Source organism: Aplidium turbinatum, chromosome 10 (assembly GCF_918807975.1).
Source record: "Aplidium turbinatum chromosome 10, kaAplTurb1.1, whole genome shotgun sequence".
NCBI lineage: Eukaryota > Metazoa > Chordata > Ascidiacea > Aplousobranchia > Polyclinidae > Aplidium > Aplidium turbinatum.
Genome location: NC_137481.1, coordinates 21,691,468 through 21,699,109, shown reverse-complemented (window position 1 = coordinate 21,699,109; position 7,642 = coordinate 21,691,468).

Below are 7,642 nucleotides of genomic sequence, written 5' to 3'. Positions count from 1 at the left end.
ATTCACTGGGCTGCATCACTTTGAAACCTCCCACAAATTTGTAAATGTTCGTTTCAAAAGAAAAGTTGCTGCTGAAACAGAAAATCTTTTTTCTATCGAGCGAAGATATTCAAGCTTCCAACTAAAAGTTAGAACAGTTCGAGATAAAACTGAAGTAATTTCCAATGATATACCGATTGCAGAGCAACATTCATTAATTTTTTTTTTCATGAACCTAGTTTATCACTAATGTGTAATTTTTGAAAAATAGTAATTTTGGTACGTCATGAACAGATGATGGACAACGACGCTCGTGAGTTTGCAATTACATGTAATTGTTGTGAAATAATTTATTATTACAGAAATGGGTAATAAAGTGAAGTGTCAACGTTGCATATTGAAAAACAATCTAAGTTGATGAAATGTAAACTTCTTTGTCACGAGGTGTTCGTTTCAAGCATTTTTTCTGACGCAAAGAAAAAAGGGAGTTTTTCTACGAGAACAACAGTGCGTAAACGTGATTGGGCGCCTTCGCCTTCATCATGATGACGCAACAATCATAACTGTTAAAAAGCGACGTTACGTCGATTAAATCCCCAAACGTAAGGCGGCGGCGAAGTCGTCAAACAAAACAGGCTCACGCCCACCTGCGCCTTTTTATTGAACATGTGTTCTGTGTTGCAAAGCCACGATACCTAGTGAATGCCACAGTAACAGCTCAGCAGTTTGATAATATTGTTTCGGGCAAGTCAACGGTGTGTTTCTTGCATATGAAGAAGATCAAAATTAACATATGGAAAGAATGGATTTACACATGGGATTTAGTAGAAAAGGAGACGAGGTTAGTCATAAGACTAGAACACGTTTTACAGTGTACGGACTTGCAGCAGTGCAGAAGCGCCAGTGCAATAGCACCCTGTATGAGATAAAAGATAAGATAACAAATTGCCTTAGTCAAATTCGATCATCTTGATTTGTTGACTCAGCACGGGATAAGCGCGTCTATGATAATGGCAATATCACACAAACAAACGCGATTTGAAACCGAGAGTAAATATTTGCTTCATGCTCTATTGTGCAAGAAGTTGTGTGCTTTTCTTCCGTTTATGCTCCGGAATGATAAAGTAAGTGTCAATAGTGTGCTTAGAGTTTAGACCAGACTGTACATTCCAAACGTGAAGCAATCGTCTTTTAAAAATTAACAGCTATTTCTAAACAAAAATATACGTTTTCGATGCAAACGACAATTTTTGTCTTTGTTTCGTTTCGAATTGTAACTTTTTGCTAAGAATTTCGAAAAATAGGTTGAAAAGAATTGCATTTCGTTGTTTCATTCAGCTGGAAACTGAATCAAAAAGAAACGGAATTTTGGCATACTAAAAACATAACGTTCAAAACAGAAGCGTGTCAAAAAGGCTTGAAACAACATTTCAGTTCAGTACAAAATTGCGTTGTTTTGAGTTCGTTTCAATCTTTTCTAAAGAATTTTTTCCGTTGCATTTTGAACCGCATTTCATGGAATAAAATTTTGTTTCAGCCCAAAAGATTTTGTATTAGTATCTTCTATAACCTCTTTGTACTTTAAATTTGTAAGTGTGTGACATCAGATCGTGTTTTGAACAATCAAAAACTCCTTATTATATATTAAGCAGTATTAGTAGCCTCTCAATGACCTGTAAATTTGCTCTAAGAGGTTTTCAAGCGATTAGGAAAGCTCCACGTCGGACTGTGTTGACAGACCAAAACATATCCGCGGTCGCTAGGCCACTTGAAATTAGTAAACATGTTTACGTAGCAACAAGACAACGCAGTCGAAACTTCTCGTAACCATCTTGCAAAGAAAACACATTCCTTTGAAGTCAACAATGACAGTGAAAAAGATTGTTTGCAATGCAATAAATGCAAATAAAAATGCCTGAGATGCAATAACCTTGCGCTTGTTTACATTGCTTGCTTGTGTCAATCAACTGTAAACACTTGTGATGATGTAACTAGTAGCCTACGTCTGATTTTCCTTGCGTTTGTCTTCAAAATGCATGCTGGAGTTGAGAGATCGATCATATCGCGATCGTAAGGGAGAGAGTGCAGACAGACAAAAGCAAGGCCAAGGGATACCAAGTTTGTGTAAACGCAATCAGAAGTGAAGCCAAAGTCACCAGAGAAAGCGGCAGTGCATCTGGAAAGTGAAAGCAATTATAAAAGAAGTAATCAACCGCTCAAACGTAACGTTGTTTTATATAATTAGCGTTTTAACTTTTTAAACTTTTAACAAAAGTATAAAAAAAAAATTATAATGGTAATGTTTTGACAAAGTCATTCAGAAATCTAAAGTCGACGTTTGCTAACAAAAAAAAAATTCTAAAAATAAAAGTTAAAAAAAGATTAGATTTTAAATCCATATGCATCAAAGTTTTTGTACATCAACCCGCACCGGAAATGCAACTATGACGTATAAGCATACAAGTTTCTACATTAAATTATATTGAACATCAACAAACGCAAAATATCATTTTTTGTTTTGTTTTTCTCTCTTGCAGCTGTGTAGCATCCACTTTGGTAAACATACCGAGTAGCAAACAGATGCAGAGAAGTAGCAAAGAAATTATGCTATATATAGCAACGGCTCTTGAAGTGTTAACAATGGGATTGACCTTTTGAGTGAAACTATTTATCACCGTTCTTACGAAAGCTGATTTAACCGGATAAAACAAGTTTCTAACTGGCTGATACATTGTTCCGGGCAAATGATCAATCATTTTGTTATCTATTTTAAGAAAGTATATATTTACCTTAAAAGGGTTGTGTGAATTAGGGAAAAAAGCATTGAGCTTGTCAATTTACAAACTATAAATCTGTTATGTCTGTAGATCGGTATGTCATTCATTTGACGCCAGACAGCGTTAGCCATGACACGATAAGTCTTGTAATCGATACGTTTCTCAGTCAACTGCTTACTTCACATCGATGAACTCATGTGACTTGAAATTTGAATAGGCAATCATCGCAGTAGCTTTCTTACGTGGGCGGTTTTGGTATTTCTTTCAACAGAAAGTAGGTTTAGGTTTGAAATGCTGCAAAAAAGAGTCAACAGTTTGCAGTGTTAAACTTAGACCTAGCTGTTCTTTAGTATGACATCAGCAAGGAAGTCCTTAGTTAAATGATTAAAAGCTTGTAAAGTGTTTTGCTTTGAACTTGAAGTGGTTTGTAATATTTGTGGTCATTGTGAAACACTTTTAGTTTTTTAATATTTGAAAGTGATCTTGCGTTTTGCTGATTAAGTGAACAGATTTTGAAGGATGTCAACATAGTTCAAAACAAAATTGAATGAGGCTGTTCACCAGGCATTAAATTAAATAATAGGAGATGTTAAATTAAATTAAATAATTGTCACTGTATACATCTTGTGATAGTTTAGCTCAATTTGCACCAGTAGAACATCTCCTATTATTTAATAGTTCAAAACAAAGTTAATTTTAGTAATCGCTTTGATGTTAGTTACAGTCAGCTATGAAGCTATTTACTGGTTGCTGGAGTGCGTTTGCTTTGTTGCTTGTTAGGATTGTTGAATTAAGTCGACGGAGTAAAATTTTAAAATATTGCTTCAACTACCAAGAATATTTCTAGTGACCTAGCCAGCTTTACTGCAGCACATTACCATTACGCTTTTGAAAAACCCCCTCCTCAATTTGTTTTTACATTGCTGTTACAAATTGTTTCTATAGTTTTACACCTGGTCAGGCGCCGAGAGTTTATCTTCGTAGTGACCACTTGCTGAGCACTGAGCAGTCGCTTGCTCAGTTTACAATTGTTGACTTGTAGGAGACTCAATTCTATCGTGTTTGCTTTACTGCTTGCAAGGATTTCTGGTGTAGGAATTGATTGGCTGAGAAAAACTGTAAACAACTGCTTCAACTAGCAAGAACATTTATAGAAACCGGGGAGATAGAAACCAAGCCAAAGTAGCACATTACCATTATTTCTTTATTTTAGTGGTGATACAGAAATTGTTTTTCTACTATAGTGACATATTGTTAAAGTTGTAGCTGTTGCTGCACATACACCAAGAGGTGCAATACTAGGGCGTCATGACAAGTTTGTAAACATAACATATTTGACAATAAACAAATCCAAATTGAAAAAAGTGAAAAAGCTAAAAAAAAGTTTAGCAAATGAAAGAGTGGAGCTTTGTTCTTTGAAGAAACGTAAAACACGTGTAAGAGAAACAAGAGTTATGATTATTATCTGTCTCTTTAAATTGTAAGAAGAAAAGCCTCAAACTGCTAAATATATTGCCAAGGCTGCTTTGCATTTCATTTCAATCTCAGGTTTAGGTTGTGGTAACAGTCAAATAAAAAGCTTCAAATGATTGCAAGGTTGTTGAGTTGTGATTTGTAACTTTGAAGTGAAGATCGACTTGCAGATTGTTTCAATGTGTGCCTTTCCACCTGATCAGACGAAGAATTGGGCGGAGTGTTTATCGTAATGTGACGTAATGATGTGATCTAAGCGAAGCGAACTGTGACCATGGCTTCTAGACAAGAGTGACGTGGCTTTTGAAATGATTTGATTACTAGTGAAACGTATGCAGTGGCTTTATTATAAGTCACGCAGCTGCAGAGGAAGGAAGTGCATTGCACATTTAATGTATTTCCTGTTTTTATGTTCACAATTAGTAAAAGCTTTTATATGCCACGATCTGCTTGCCATCCTTAGTCAAATTGCCTATTAGAAGTGTAAGACTTCAAGTTTATATACACAAGAAGTTGGATTTAAAATGAAGCATTTGAGAAAACTGCAACGACAGATAACGCAGGCTAATGCTTTTTCCCGATATTCTTAAACTATATTGAGGATAATACCTTGATCTGTAATATTAAGTGATCACAAGCATATTGAACTACAGTATATCGGATTTAACCAAACTCTGTCGCAGTCGTCAAAAATAGTAGTTTTCTCCTAATGCTCAGTATGAACTTTAAGATGAACCTCTTATAACTAGGATTGTTTGCGCAGCAGGTTGCCTTTAAACGCTGTCGGTCGGTAATTTTTCATTGTTTCAACATCGCTTTATGTTAAAACAACATGAAATGAAAAAGTTTGTCGACATTAAGCAAGTCACGTTGCAAGATCAGCTTGTTAGATTACTTCACTTGTGATAAATTCTAAAGTCTATTCTTCACAATTTATAAAATATTGTTCAATAAACAGAAATTTGTTCGTGCAATGGCATATTATCGTGTGCCAGCTATTGATGGCCATTGGCCAAGATACTTGGTAGCTGTTTGAACTGGGAAATTATGGAATAACGTTGGAGATGGTAAATCAATGTACAACAGACGAAATAAAAAAAACAAAAGAAAAGCATTTGACACACAATGAATTAAACTTGACTGAGTGAGAAAAGGCTGATTAAATTCTGGGCAACAAATTAAGCATTGTTATTTCTTGTGACGTAAAAGACGCGTAAGAGAAATGAGAATTATGATTCTGTCTCTTTAAATTGTAAGAGGAAATGCCTCAAACAATAATTGTTAGAGTAGGTTTTGCCATTCATTTCAATCTATCCAGGTTAGGTTGTTTAGAAGGTGACAGTCAAACAAATAGCTTGAAAACGATTGCAAAGCTGTTAAGTTGTGATTTGTAACTTTTTAAGTGAAAGGCAATTTCGAGATTGTTTGAATACTCGCTTGTTCGTCTTTCACGTGGAATCGTTCGCTCTGTTGTAGAATCTAGAATTAGATGATTATGGTGCTTTTTTATTCGCATTGTTTATATTTGAACCATGTACTATTCTCACAACAGACGAAATAAAAGGTTTCTCTTTCTCACGTGGTCAGACGATGAACCGTGCAGAGTGCTTATCGTATTGTGACGTAATTATATTCAAAACGAGCAAACTTGAACCAATAGAGCGATAGCAATAATATCTAATACTAAGTAGCAGAAGACCTGTTTTTTTTATGTTAGTATGACTTTGGAACTTTAAGATAGACGAGTTGAACTTGAAACTAAACAGTCAGACAGCAAATCAACTGTTTTTTACATTGATTCAACGAATGTTAAAAATGGTTGATTGCTGTCTGGAAATGCTATTAAATTAAAGTCCTTTCCAAACGTTTTTGTCGCAATTCTTACATTGCTTCGACGCCACTTTCCTTCATGTTGCAATGATGTAAAATGAAAAGGTTTCTTGGCATTGACAAATATTGCGATGGAAATGAAACACAGTTTTTTTTTTCGTTTTTCACGCAACAACACAAGAAGTTGCATAGGTGTTTTCCACAGTTTCATATCTTCTCAACCGACACTGAGCATTGCTTAAGCAGTTTTTAACTTTGCACATGAACTGCAATCCATTGAGATAAGTTTGTTGTTTGCAGTTGCTAAAATGGAAGCAATATACTGTGGAATGAAAAGATCAAAAATAAAGCCCAATTTGAAGTAAGGAGAACAAAGTAAATTTGACGTTTTTCTACAAATTTTATCCATGGCAATTTTTAGGTACCTTTTCCAATGTGATTTCTTCTTGCCTTCGTGTACTGGTGCCTAGGTGTTGCTATGAAATTTACGTTTTCAAAGTTTAAACTTCTAAAAGGCCTTTAATTGTAATCAAGAATTTTACCATTTCTTTTGCAAACCAACAGTGAAGAAGTACTTTGAAAAAAACCAAGGCCTTGAAACAATCTGTCATCTTATGACGCAATTAATTTCAACACAATAGATATAACGCGAAAGTGTTTAAACAGTTTTCTGGTTTTATGCCAATAGCATTATGACACCACAATCGAAGGTTCAAATCACAGCACGTGCGTAATAAAAAAAATCTCATGTTTTCATTTCATAGTTTTCCAAAAAACTAACCCTTTTTATATTAATTTTATTGCTTCTAATGCACAGCCGTAAGCAACATGAACTGTGACAGCAGCTTATCTGTACGCAAGTTTGTGTTGAAGTGGTGATAATGTGAACGAAATTGTCAATTGGGCAGAACTGGGTGAATAACTGTGGAGTCTATGTAATAGTTGCACATGGCGATATACAGTAACAACATTGAAGTGATCATGGCCACCTAAAGATACGGCCTGATTTGTCACATTTTGCAGAAATTTCCAGATTTTTCTAACTTTGGGCGAACGTTTAAATAAATTTTTCTAAAAATTAGATTTTTACGCTTTCTTTATTCTTTTCCCCAGATGACACAATAGGTTTTAACATCCTCACATGTTGAAAAACAAAGAAAATTTGATTTTGTAGATTTTAGTCAGACTGTTAATTTTCAATAACAGTCTGATTTTGCGTTTTTCAACTTCCTTTTTCTCATTTGCTACTGCTTCCCCAAGGCAACAAAAAAGTTTTTTGTCATTGGGAAACCGCAAAAAGTAAAAATATCTCAAAAAATGTCAGTCAAGCACTAGCAGTAGCTGTAATCAAAATATGCAAAATGTGACAAATCAGGCCGCATCTCCAGGTGGCCATGAAGTGATCTTTAACAGTAAAAATCAAAACTTATCTCGACCTAAGATTTATCATTATTTACGCTAGTCGTACTTTCAAATTCAGATATCATATTACTTTCGTTGTATTTGCTTTCAAAACACTAACTGTACAAAAATAATGACACTGTTTTGTTTTCAAAAATTCGTAATCGTTCTTAGCATGTCAT